The sequence below is a fragment of the Rhinoraja longicauda genome, chromosome 19 (assembly GCF_053455715.1).
Source record: "Rhinoraja longicauda isolate Sanriku21f chromosome 19, sRhiLon1.1, whole genome shotgun sequence".
Taxonomy (NCBI): domain Eukaryota; kingdom Metazoa; phylum Chordata; class Chondrichthyes; order Rajiformes; family Arhynchobatidae; genus Rhinoraja; species Rhinoraja longicauda.
In genome coordinates this window covers 673,474-686,701 of record NC_135971.1, presented here as the reverse complement: position 1 = coordinate 686,701, position 13,228 = coordinate 673,474, and positions in this window count along the sequence as shown.

Sequence of the window (13,228 nt, the reverse complement as noted above, 5' to 3'; positions counted from 1 at the left end):
ATGAGAACAAGGCATCTTCCATTTCAGGGTCACAGGGCCAAATGTCCCAATGGCAAACTGAGCAAAAGATGAAAATGTGAAATGGGAGAGGGAATGAGGGGAGTAGAAGGCATGGCAGAGACAGCAGCTGGAGAGACACTGTGTGATAGAGACAAACTAATCAATAGATGGACATAAGGAGGTGGTGTTTGAGTTACAGAGAGAGGGTGTTAGTGGGCAGTGAAGGGGGAGAGAAATTGAAAGTTAATTCATGACATGCTGATCCTGGTCATAAAATTCATAACCTATTTTTAAATGCCCACCATGGCCTTGCCCCTTCCAATCACATATCCCACCATTACTTTCAGTGGTTGACTCTCTCGGCCACTATAATTCAGACCTGTTATCCACAAATTTAACAGCTTCACTATTAACGGCTTTGTGTCCAGCTGCCCAGATCCCATGTGCTGTTCACCCGTTACTGATCCTGAGTAGAGACCAATGTCTGGCACAGCAATTGTCCTGTGGAAATTAACTTTCCTATCCTCCATGTACATTGTAGACTGGCGGGGTTCTTGTGTGTGCAAGTATTCAAAGGCAGGTTGGGTAACTAAATGTGGGGACTGTAATAGAAGTTCAATGTGCTGGGATTAGATGAAGAAGGGTGGGAGGAGCTGGTGTCACTTTTAAGCACGGACTTGGTATGGTTGTTTGGACTGGACTATTCTGTGGTGGCCAATTTGATTATAATTGTCCATTAAAATTATTGAAGATGCATTGCATTGCCTGTTGTGTTGTATGGATGTGTCCAGTGGATGTTCTTCAACATCCTGTCCATTAAAGATCTAGTATGCAGAGCCATCTGTACAATGATGCTGCTTAGTATTGTTGTGTTTGTTTTAGAACTCACTGACTGAGAACAATGGATTCTCCATGTCTATGGCAGAGAAAATGGCTGGTGAAACGTCACAAGAACATTCAGCAATGGGTGGAAGGCTGGCGTGAGTGAGGGTGCTCGGACTGGGGAGTCATTGTCATATAGTGTGGAAACAGGCCTTTGCCCATGTTGACCAAATTGGCACATCTGCACTAGTCCCATCTGCTTGCGTTTATCCCTTATCCCTCTATATTATCCTATCCATGTACTTGTTGTGAAAGTACATCTCAATTACCTCCTCTGGCAGCTCGTTACATACACCGACCGGCCTTTATATTAAAAGAAAATTGCCCCTCGGGTTCCTATTCAATCTTTCCCCCATCACCTTAAACCAATGTCCTCTGGTTCTTGATTCAACTACTCTGTGTAAAATACTGTGGATTGATCCCATCTATTCCTCTCATGATATTTTACACCTCTGTAAAATCACCCCCTCGTCTTCCTGCGCTCCAAGGGATAAAGTCCTAGCCTGCTCAACAAGGAGTGAATTTCCTGTGTCCTTTTCTGATGTTCTACCCCTGCAATGTTTATCATTGAATTGGAATCCTCCATCAATGTCATGATCACAGTGTCTTCTCACAAGAGCACATCAAAAGATGAACAAAAATAGGTTGCCTGCCCTGAGTCAATGCAATCATAGCTGACCTGCACGGCTTCAACTGATAGTCAGGTTGTCATCTAGCACAGATACAGGCCATTCAATTCACCTTGCCCATGCTGATCATTAAGTATTCATTTATATCAGTCCCATATATCAACATGTAATCTGTCACCTTCTAGGCCTTGGTGTTCAAGTACTTCAGAAAAGTTGTGATGGGCTCTGCTGTCACCATCCTCTCAGGCAGTGCATTCCATATTCAAACTATCCTCTGGGTGATAAAAGTCTTCTGCCCAAACCCACTAAACACCGACTCCTTACCTTAACCCTGTACCTTCTGCTTATGATGGAAGGTTAGAAACAGGAAACTGCAGATGCTGGTTTACATAAAATGGACAGAATCCTGGAGCAACCCAGCGGGTCAGGCAGCATTGTGGGAGTACATGGATAGGTGAGGTTTTTAGCTCGGGAACCTTGCTCATACCGTTGGGTACCAAACTATAAGACGTGCTGTTGCAGTTGTATTTTGCCTCACTCTGACAAGTTGACGTAGAATGAGAAAGGGTGAAGGAGGGAGAGAGAGAGAAAGACAGATGGACACAGATCGACTCAGAGAACACACACAGCTTAAGGCCATTTAGAGTCAAACATCAAGCACCCTGTTACATAGACCCTGCACAAACCCATTCTCCCGACATCAGCAGTTTCCAGACACTGCCACTCACATTTGTGTGGGGGAAATGTACTGGAGGCAATGGCCCTATTTACCCACATGTCTCACTGTCTGAGAGTGACTGCCCAGATACAGGCCCTTTTGCCCGAATTGTCCATGCTGACCAAGATGTCCATTTAAACTAGCCTCATTTGCTCATGTTTTAGGAGGGCGATCAGGGGCATGAGAGAGCTTTGCCAGATAAAATCAAGAAAGATCCAAAGAGATTTTATGTAAGCACATCAAGGGGAAGAGCATAACTAGAGAGGGAATATGGCCCTTCAGAAGGCGAAGTGGTGATCTATGTGTGGAGTAGCCGGAGATGGACAATGCCATCAATGAGTATTTCTTCTCTGTTGGTTGAAGAGAGGGAGGAGCGGGTAAAGATCTCCAGTGCAAGGTCGGTACAATGGTTTGCACGGGCCAGGTCTGTTCAATTCACTTATGAATCCTATGCTCTTGAAAGTTCAAGTAGATGCAACCCATAGCCAAACTGTTTCAGTTCTTTGTGGTATTTTGCATTGAATGTTCTCCACCACCAAATGCCTAATCAGGTTCCAATAAGCCCAGTTGTGCACCTTACTAATCATGTGTTTGTTACAGGAAGCTGTCAAACAGTGCAATGGATTGTCTACCTCAGGCAGAGACAACATCTGGTGAAAGACAACAAGGGGATTGAGCAATGGATGGAAGTAAGGCTAAGGTGAGAGAGTGAGGTGGGATTGGGGGAAGATGTGCTTTTTCTCCGGCCATACTCCCCAATGAGATCTTAGCTGGCTCCTTATCCTGAATTTCAATCTCCCAGCACGTGATTGTCTTCTGGACTGCCTTCAATGTTAGTTTATTATTTCTTAAATAAGAACACCAAAACTGTACAGTATTCCAAGTGCGTCCTCACTAACACCCTGTACACATTTAAAACAAATTTCCCATTTCTGAACTCCAACTCCATTGCAATAAATACTAATATATGCTTGCTTTCCTCACTAGTGACTGCTCCTTTCTATCTGAGCAGTTTATAAATACCCTCCTCTGGACCGGTGTTGCTTAACATCCTGCTTCTCTATTGTAATATCACAAATAATCTCCTTTCCAGTTACCACATACACAGCTCACTGTCAAATGCCAATCCTGTATTGATCTGGCAGGGGCTTATGCTGGGGCTGCTCCCCCCTCACCACCCCCTGTCCATTACAGTTCAAATGTTAACTGTCCAGTACACAATAATAATCCACCAAACAGGCAGGTGTTTCTACTCTGATTATTATTTCCATAACACCAACTACACTTTACAATTACTGCATACACTGCTCAGTGCCTAGAACTGGCATATTGGTTTCATGGATTGTTCCTCCCACACTCTCCCCCTCCATTACAGTTCCAAGATACACAGTGCAGTGTGTGGCACTGACCCCGTGCTGGTGTAGGAGGGGTTTATCCTGCATTTATACTGTCCTTCACACCTCCCCATATATTACAGTACCTGTCTACACAGCCCAATGCCCAACATTGCCACGGTGTAAATTAGAGAAGGAGGCTTGATTTAATGAGGCACCGGAATGTTTTTATAGTTTGGCCATGATGTTGCCGTAAACTGTTCATTCCTGAGCGTGAATTCTAAATAATTATTTCTCGCTCCAACTTTCATTGAAAGTTCTATCCATGCCCATTCCTGAAGTAATGGTTCTGCACTGCAGATTACTTCAGGGCCACAAGTGACAGAATAAAGAGTGGAGTGAAAGAATTTGTGGGAGGAAATGCTGGTGGATAGAGAGAGAAGAGCCAGGTCACCTTGAGTGAACAGACATAGTGTTTTTTTATTTCCTTCCACAGTCTCACCCCCTCCCAATCTCTAATCCCCTCCATGACATTAACTCTCTGAGTTGTCTGAGCTCAATAGACAATAGACAATAGACAATAGGTGCAGGAGGAGGCCATTCGGCCCTTCGAGCCAGCACCGCCATTCAATGTGATCATGGCTGATCATTCTCAATCAGTACCCCGTTCCTGCCTTCTCCCCATATCCCCTGACTCCCCTATCCTCACATTTAATCCACATTATATTGCATCTGCCATGCATTTGCCCACTCGACTAATCTATCCAAGTCACTCTGCAGCCTCCTAGCATCCTCCTCGCAGCTAACACTGCCACCCAGCTTCGTGTCATCCGCAAACTCATAGCATCTTCCTCACAGTTCACACTACCACCCAGCTTTGTATCATCTGCAAATTTGCTGATGGTACTTTTAATCCCTTCATCCAAGTCATTAATGTATATTGTAAATAGCTGCGGTCCCAGCACCGAACCTTGCGGTACCCCACTAGTCACTGCCTGCCATTCTGAAAGGGACCCATTTATCACCACTCTTTGCTTTCAGTCCGTCAAACAATTTTCTATCCATGTCAGTACCCTACCTCCAATACCATGTGCTCTAATTTTGCCCACTAATCTCCTATGTGGAACCTTGTCAAAAGCTTTCTGAAAGTCAAGGTACACCACATCCACCGGCTCTCCCCTGTCAATTTTCCTAGTTACATCCTCAACGAATTCCAGAAGATTAGTCAAGCATGATTTCCCCTTCGTAAATCCATGCTGACTCGGAACGATCCTGTTACTGCTATCGAAATGCTCCGCAATTTCGTCTTTTATAATTGACTCCAGCATCTTCCCCACCACTGATGTCAGAATAACTGGTCTATAATTTCCTGTTTTCTCTCTCCCTCCTTTCATAAAAAGTGGGACAACATTAGCTACCCTCCAATCCACAGGAACTGATCCTGAATCTATAGAACATTGGAAAATGATCACCAATGCGTCCACAATTTCTAGCACCACCTCATTAAGTACTCTGGGATGCAGACCATCAGGCCCTGGGGATTTATCAGTCTTCAGTCCCATCAGTCTACCCAACACCATTTCCTGCCTAATGTGGATTTCCTTCAGTTCCTCCGTCACCCTAGGATCTCTGGCCACTAGAACATCTGGGAGATTGCTTGTATCTTCCTTAGTGAAGACAGATCTAAAGTACCGGTTCAACTCATCTGCCATTTCCTTGTTCCCCATAATAAATTCCCCCGCTTCTGTCTTCAAGGGACCCACATTTGCTTTGACTATTTGTTTCCTCTTTACATACCTAAAAAAGCTTTTACTATCCTCCTTTATATTATTGGCTAGTTTACCCTCGTACCTCATCTTTTCTCCCCGTATTGCCTTCTTAGTCATCTTCTGTTGCTCTTTAAAAGAGTCCCAATCCTCTGGCTTCCCACTCTTCTTTGCTTTGTTGTACTTCTGCTCTTTTATTTTTATGCTGTCCTTGACTTCCCTTGTCAGCCATGGGTGCCTCTTACACCCCTTGGAATCTTTCCTCCTCTTTGGGATAAATTGATCCTGCAACTTCTGCATTATTCCCAGGAATACCTGCCATTGCTGTTCCACAGTCTTCCCTGCTGGGGCCTCCTTCCAGTCAATTCTGGCCAGCTCCTGCCTCATGCCTCTGTAATCCCTTTTTCTATACTATAATACTGACACTTCCGATTTTCCCTTCTCCCTCTCAATTTTTAGAGTAAAATTTATCATTTGTAGAGTAAAACAGCTCCTCTCGTTTGGATCTCCTGATATTCCACAAATTTAGTGGTTTCACAACTGGCCATTGTGCCTTCTGTTTTACTCCCCGATCACAGAGACCAATATCCAATACAGCTACAAGGTTTGTTTTATAATCTTGCAAAGGTTGACTTGGAGGGACAGTTAGCGGGTAAATGCATGTCTGACATGTGGGACTCTTTTCTGAAGAGGTGATGGAGAGAACGACGGGGACAGGGAAGTAGATATGGTTTTTTATTCATTTTATTTATGTATTTGTTTTCCGTTCAATGCAATACAACAGATTGACCATACAGTTGTGAAAGTTAAATAGTGCAAAATCATTGTATCAAAAATAAAACAATATAATCACAGATCATATTTTCTGACCGAAACAAAAGGTGTAGGCAGAAGCCAAAGCTTATTGTGCCTACCGTTAATACTTAACAAAACATAATTTAAAAAACCACAACATCATAAGTCTGAAGCAGATAAACAAAACATAGAAAGAAACACAAATATAGTCAAGAGCCATCATTTCTGTCATGTCAGCCATTTCTCAGTGCTGATCACATTTTGTATCTTTCAAATATAATATTTTTGAACATGGCCTTTAGCAAGACTTTTACTCAATAACATACGGTAGATCGGCCATGAAGATCAGATCACATGGGATCCAGGGTGAGCTGGACAGTGGGTCAGTGATCAGAGTCACAGGGGGTAGTGGAGGGTTATTTTTCAGATTGAGATTGTGTGACCAGTGGAATGTAGCAGGGACTGGTGCTAGGTTCCCCGCTAATATATTCACAATTTGGACAAGAATGTCAGTGACAAGAGCTTGTGGAAGATACTAAAATTGTTGGTGAGGTGGACAGTGAACACTATTATTGAAGGTTACAACAGAATCCAGATCAGTTGGGAATGTGGGCAAAGGAATGACAGATGCAATTTAACTCAGACAAGTGGTGAGAATTGTCTTAATGGTAGTCAGACTTCCCAAAAGGTAATTCTCCTGGCCCTGTCATTTACAGTGTTACTCTCCTGGGCCCTGTCATTTACAGTGTTACTTACACCCCTGGGCCATGTCATTTACAGTGTTACTCTCCTGGGCCCTGTCATTTACAGTGTTACACTCTTGGGCCCTGTCATTTACAGTGTTACTCACACCCCTGGGCCCTGTCATTTACAGTGTTACTTACATTCCTGGGCCCTGTCATTTACAGTGTTACTTACACCCCTGGGCCCTGTCATTTACAGTGTTACTTACACCCCTGGGCCATGTCATTTACAGTGTTACTTACACCCCTGGGCCCTGTCATTTACAGTGTTACTTACACCCCTGGGCCCTGTCATTTACAGTGTTACTTACACCCCTGGGCCCTGTCATTTACAGTGTTACTTACACTCCTGGGACCTGTCATTTACAGTGTTACTTACACTCCTGGGCCATGTCATTTACAGTGTTACTTACACCCCTGGGCCCTGTCATTTACAGTGTTACTTACACCCCTGGGCCCTGTCATTTACAGTGTTACTTACACCCCTGGGCCCTGTCATTTACAGTGTTACACTCCTGGGCCCTGTCATTTACAGTGTTACTTACACCCCTGGGCCCTGTCATTTACAGTGTTACTTACATCCCTGGGCCCTGTCATTTACAGTGTTACTTACACTCCTGGGACCTGTCATTTACAGTGTTACTTACACTCCTGGGCCATGTCATTTACAGTGTTACTTACACCCCTGGGCCCTGTCATTTACAGTGTTACTTACACTCCTGGGACCTGTCATTTACAGTGTTACTTACACTCCTGGGCCCTGTCATTTACAGTGTTACTCTCCTGGGCCCTGTCATTTACAGTGTTACTTACTCTCCTGGGCCCTGTCATTTACAGTGTTACTCTCCTGGGCCCTGTCATTTACAGTGTTACTTACACTCCTGGGCCCTGTCATTTAGAGTGTTACACTCCTGGGCCCTGTCATTTACAGTGTTACTTACACCCCTGGGCCCTGTCATTTACAGTGTTACACTCCTGGGCCCTGTCATTTAGAGTGTTACACTCCTGGGCCCTGTCATTTACAGTGTTACTTACACCCCTGGGCCCTGTCATTTACAGTGTTACTCTCCTGGGCCCTGTCATTTAGAGTGTTACACTCCTGGGACCTGTCATTTACAGTGTTACTCACACGCCTGGGCCCTGTCATTTACAGTGTTACATACACTCCTGGGCCCTGTCATTTACAGTGTTACTTACACTCCTGGGCCCTGTCATTTACAGTGTTACACTCCTGGGCCCTGTCATTTACAGTGTTACATACACTCCTGGGCCCTGTCATTTACAGTGTTACTTACACTCCTGGGCCCTGTCATTTACAGTGTTACACTCCTGGGCCCTGTCATTTAGAGTGTTACACTCCTGGGCCCTGTCATTTACAGTGTTACTTACACTCCTGGGCCCTGTCATTTACAGTGTTACACTCCTGGGCCCTGTCATTTACAGTGTTACACTCCTGGGCCCTGTCATTTACAGTGTTACACTCCTGGGCCCTGTCATTTAGAGTGTTACACTCCTGGGCCCTGTCATTTACAGTGTTACTTACACTCCTGGGCCCTGTCATTTACAGTGTTACATACACTCCTGGGCCCTGTCATTTACAGTGTTACACTCCTGGGCCCTGTCATTTACAGTGTTACTTACACCCCTGGGCCCTGTCATTTAGAGTGTTACTTACACTCCTGGGACCTGTCATTTACAGTGTTACACTCCTGGGCCCTGTCATTTACAGTGTTATTTACTCTCGTGTCCCTGTCACTTACAGCGTCACTTATTCTAAACTTTTCCTGTCCAAATGTCTTTTACATGTTGTTATCGTACCGACCTCAAGTATCTCGTCTGGCAGCTCGTTCCAAATATCAATGAGTGAAAATGTTGCCTTTCAATTTCCTATTAAATCTTTCTCTTCTCACTTTAAACATGTTCTCTGGTTCTTCATGCCCCTGCTGTGGATAAAAGACTACGCATTCAACCCATCCCCCCTCGTGATTTTAAACATCTCTATGCGATCAACCCTCAGCCTCCTGCACTCCATGGAATAATGTCCTAGCTGAGCCAACCTTTCCTTATAGCTCAGACCCTCAAATCCTGGCAACATTCTCATAAATCTTCTCTGCACTCTTTGCAGCTTTGCACCACTTTCAGGGAACCTGGGGGGACAAATACATAATTTCTTGAATATGATACTTTGGGTAGACAAAGTGGTGAAGACGGCTTATGGCGTCGTTGTCTTCATTGGACAGGACATTGAGTCAAGGGTTAGGACATCTCGTTACATCTGGATAGAACATTGGTGAGTCTACACCTCGAGTATCATGTGTATTTCTGGTCACCATGTTATTGGAAGTCTGTGATTGAGATAGAGAGGCTGCAGAAGGATGTTGCCGGGACAGGAATGCTCAAGTTGTGAGGAGAGCCTGGGTGCGTGGGGGCTGTTTCTTTTTTGGAGTGAAGGAGGCTGAGGGGTGACCTTGCCGAGGTTTATTAAATCACGAGGGGCATAGGTAAGATTGATGGGTGCATTCATTTTACTAAGACAGAGGTTGGAGGTCTCTGTAGGCTGACTCAAGCCATGGGTTTAATGTTTGCCTGGATTATGGGCTGTTACCTACAAAGAGAGGGTAGCTGATAGAAGTATATAAAGTTACGAGAGGTGTAGAGAGACTGGTCAGTTAGACTTTCTTTCCCAATACGAAATTGTCAAACACTAGAAGGAATTGCTTTAAGGTGAGAGAGACAAAGTTTAAAGGAGATGTGTAGGTCTAGTTTTTTTAACACAGGGTGATGGGTGCCTGGAACATCCTGCCATGGGTGGTAAATAAACAGATATAATAGTGGTATCGGAGAGGTTTACAGATAAGCTCATGGGCCTGCAGGGAATGGAGGATAAAGATCATGTGTAGTCATGCAGCAGGGAAAAAATCATTTGTCCCAATTCATTAATGTCGGCTCAGATCCCCTAGTTTAAGTAATCTCATTTGCCCACGCTTGGCCCATTTCCTTCCAAACTTTTCCATGTACCTGTCCAAGTGTCTTTTTTATAAAATATTATTTTTATTGCTTTTTCCGAATAGCATATAAACAACATTTAACATAACATAATTGGATAGATTAGGCGAGTGGGCAAATGCATGGCAGATGCAATATAATGTGGATAAATGTGAGGTTATCCACTTTGGCGGCAAGAACAGGAAAGCAGAGTATTACCTGAATGGTGACCGATTGGGAGAAGGGGAGATGCAACGTGACCTGGGTGTCATGGTGCACCAGTCATTGAAAGCAAGCATGCAGGTGCAGCAGGCAGTGAAGAAAGCGAATGGTATGTTGGCATTCATAGCAAGAGGATTTGAGTTTAGGAGCAGGGAGGTTCTGCTGCAGTTGTACAGGGCCTTGGTGAGACCGCACCTGGAGTATTGTGTGCAGTTTTGGTCTCCTAACCTGAGGAAAGACGTTCTTGCCTTAGAGGGAGTACAGAGAAGGTTCACCAGATTGATCCCTGGGATGGTGGGACTTGCATATGAGGAAAGACTGGATAGACTGGGCTTGTACTCGCTGGAATTTAGAAGACTGAGGGGGGATCTTATAGAAACATATAAAATTCTTAAGGGGTTGGAGAGGCTAGATGCGGGAAGATTGTTCCCGATGTTGGGGGAGTCCAGAACCAGGGGTCACAGCTTAAGGATAAGGAGGAAGTCTTTTAGGACCGAGATGAGAAAACATTTCTTCACACAGAGAGTGGTGAGTCTGTGGAATTCTCTGCCACAGAAGGTAGTTGAGGCCAGTTCATTGGCTATATTTAAGAGGGAGTTAGATGTGGCCCTTGTGGCTAAAGGGATCAGGGGGTATGGAGAGAAGGCAGGTACAGGTTAATGAGTTGGATGATCAGCCATGATCATATTGAATGGCGGTGCAGGCTCGAAGGGCCGAATGGCCTACTCCTGCACCTATTTTCTATGTTTCTATGTTTCTATAACATAACATAACAAGGCACATCAACAACAAGGTCACTTTTAGGCACCTAAAGGCACTTTAAACATAAAGGAAGTAAGGCATGTTTCTGCTGTAGTACATGTTTATATATATATACGTGTCTTTTTAATGCCGTTATAGTCTCAGCTTCAACTACATCCACTGGCAGCATGTTCCATTTATCCACCCGAGTGAAACAATTATGACATTTAAAAGGCTTTTGGACAGGTTCATGGATCAGAAAGGATTAGAGGGACAATTATGGTCAGGCAGAGGCAAACGTGAGTTGGGCCAAAGAGCCTGTTTGCAGGCCATAGTTATGCTTCAGCTGCCAATGTCCTGTTTACTGTCTGTTCTGGGACCGGAGCACAGACACCAATACCCAATGCGACATGTTTTAGTACAACAGGAATGACCCTGCCAGTTTCATTTTGCAGCCCTCTCTGTTCACTGTAGATCCACCACACAGCTCAATGCTGCCATGTGGGATGATGCTGGAGTGGACGATAAATCTGATAAAGTTCTCTGCAATTTCATCTCTGTTCCAGTCCCCATATACACAGCTCAGTGTCACATACTGACCCAGTACTAACGTGGCTAGGATTTATTCTGTGGCTGCACCCTCTCTAGCCTGCTCTGTCCATTACATTTCCAATATTCAATCCACTAGCAGTGTTTATTCTACGACTACTCCCTCTGTTAATACTTATGTCTATTTCTGTTCCAGTATGGCCCTCTGTGTAACAATGGCCAGCTGGTCATTAGGCATGATTTATACAGGACCTACAGTGCATTTCCTCTCTAATACATTTGTCCGTTACAATTGCAGCCCAGTGCTCAGTGCTGACCCTTCACTGATCTGCGGTTGTTAGAGGAAGTTGACTGGAAACAATGGACTCTTCATTCCACAGATCCAGATTAGGTGTTGGTTTGTCTGCTTTGCATGTTTTCCCCAAACCCACATCGGCTGCACTGTTATCCAGCCCTGCAGTTATTCACTCGTGAAGCGGATGTGGAAGGTAGTCGGGGAGCTGTCGCTGAGTCTGTCAACACTCACGGTAGAGTCCCCGGGACTGAGGAGGTTGCAGGTGGTCTCATCTCTCTCCATCCCAGGCAGCAGCACCTCTGCAGAATCAGGTAAGACGACATCACCACTTGATCAATCTCAGAATCTTACCTCATGTTGATTGATTGTAATTGATTTTCCTGTACAACGCTGAGATGGAGATCTCACGTTTGTCTGTAGATCTCCCAGTCAGGGAGTGATGTGTTTCACCCACTATTAATTGCTGTCCCACTTTACAGCTTGCACAAGACCCTTGTTCCTCATTTCTCTCTGATTTTAATTCTGTGCTTTCATTTTCAGAATGTCACCTGGTGAAATGAGGGTTCTGCTACTGATCCTGGGTTCTCTGAGTGAGTCATTTCCAACAGGGGTAAACTGTGTGTTGTGTATGGCAAGAAGAATTGGGATTTATATATTGTCTGTACAGGAGCAATAGCAATGTATCTATTCAGTGCAAATGGGCCATGACCAATGAAAATTTGACACAGAATATTAGAACAGGGATTAAAATGAGAAGAGACTGCAAGTTTGAAAAGGCAGCAATATTGATATGAAGGAGCAGGCAGCTTAGTTTTCCACTTATTCAGCTGATGCAACTTCTCCACCAATCTCTCTATTCTGTATAAGTGTGATGGGCTGTTTAATTTAAAGATTCTACAAAACTGATATCGCTATCAGCTCCATTCTTGCACATTATTTCACTTTCACCACTTCAACATCACAGCTGATACCAATGCCCTCTTCTGTGAAAGACCAGTGCAAAGGGTGGCATGGTAGTGCAGCGGTAGAATTGCTGCCTTACAGCGCTAGATACCCGGTTCGAACCTGACTCTGGCTGCTGTCTGCATGGAGTTTGTACGTTCTCCATGTGATCTGCGTGGGTTTCCTGCGGGTGTTTTGGTTTCCTCCCACACGCCAAACATGTCGAGGTTTGTCGGCTAATTGGCTTGGTATAATTGTAAATTGTCCCTAATGTGTAGGATAGTGTTCGTGTGCAGGGATCGCTGGTCAGGTATGGACTCGGTGAGCCAAAGGGTGTGTTTCAGCGCGGTATCTCTAAACTAAACTAAAAAAGAGGTTTGTTTAGAACTGGACACTGCCTCCAAATACAGGCTGTTGTCTGGTCAGCGACACAGCTCTCTATTTTCTTTCCATTTTTTCATTCTCCATACTTTACACAACATCTCAAGTGCCTTTGTTGCTTATATGTCAGTGTTCTTCACCCATGTGTCTTCCTGGTTGACCTTGTAATCTTAACATCCTCTGCACCTCCTCTCCGTATCTACTTTTTCGGCTCTTGGCATCTATCCTAAATCTCCCATTTTTGCT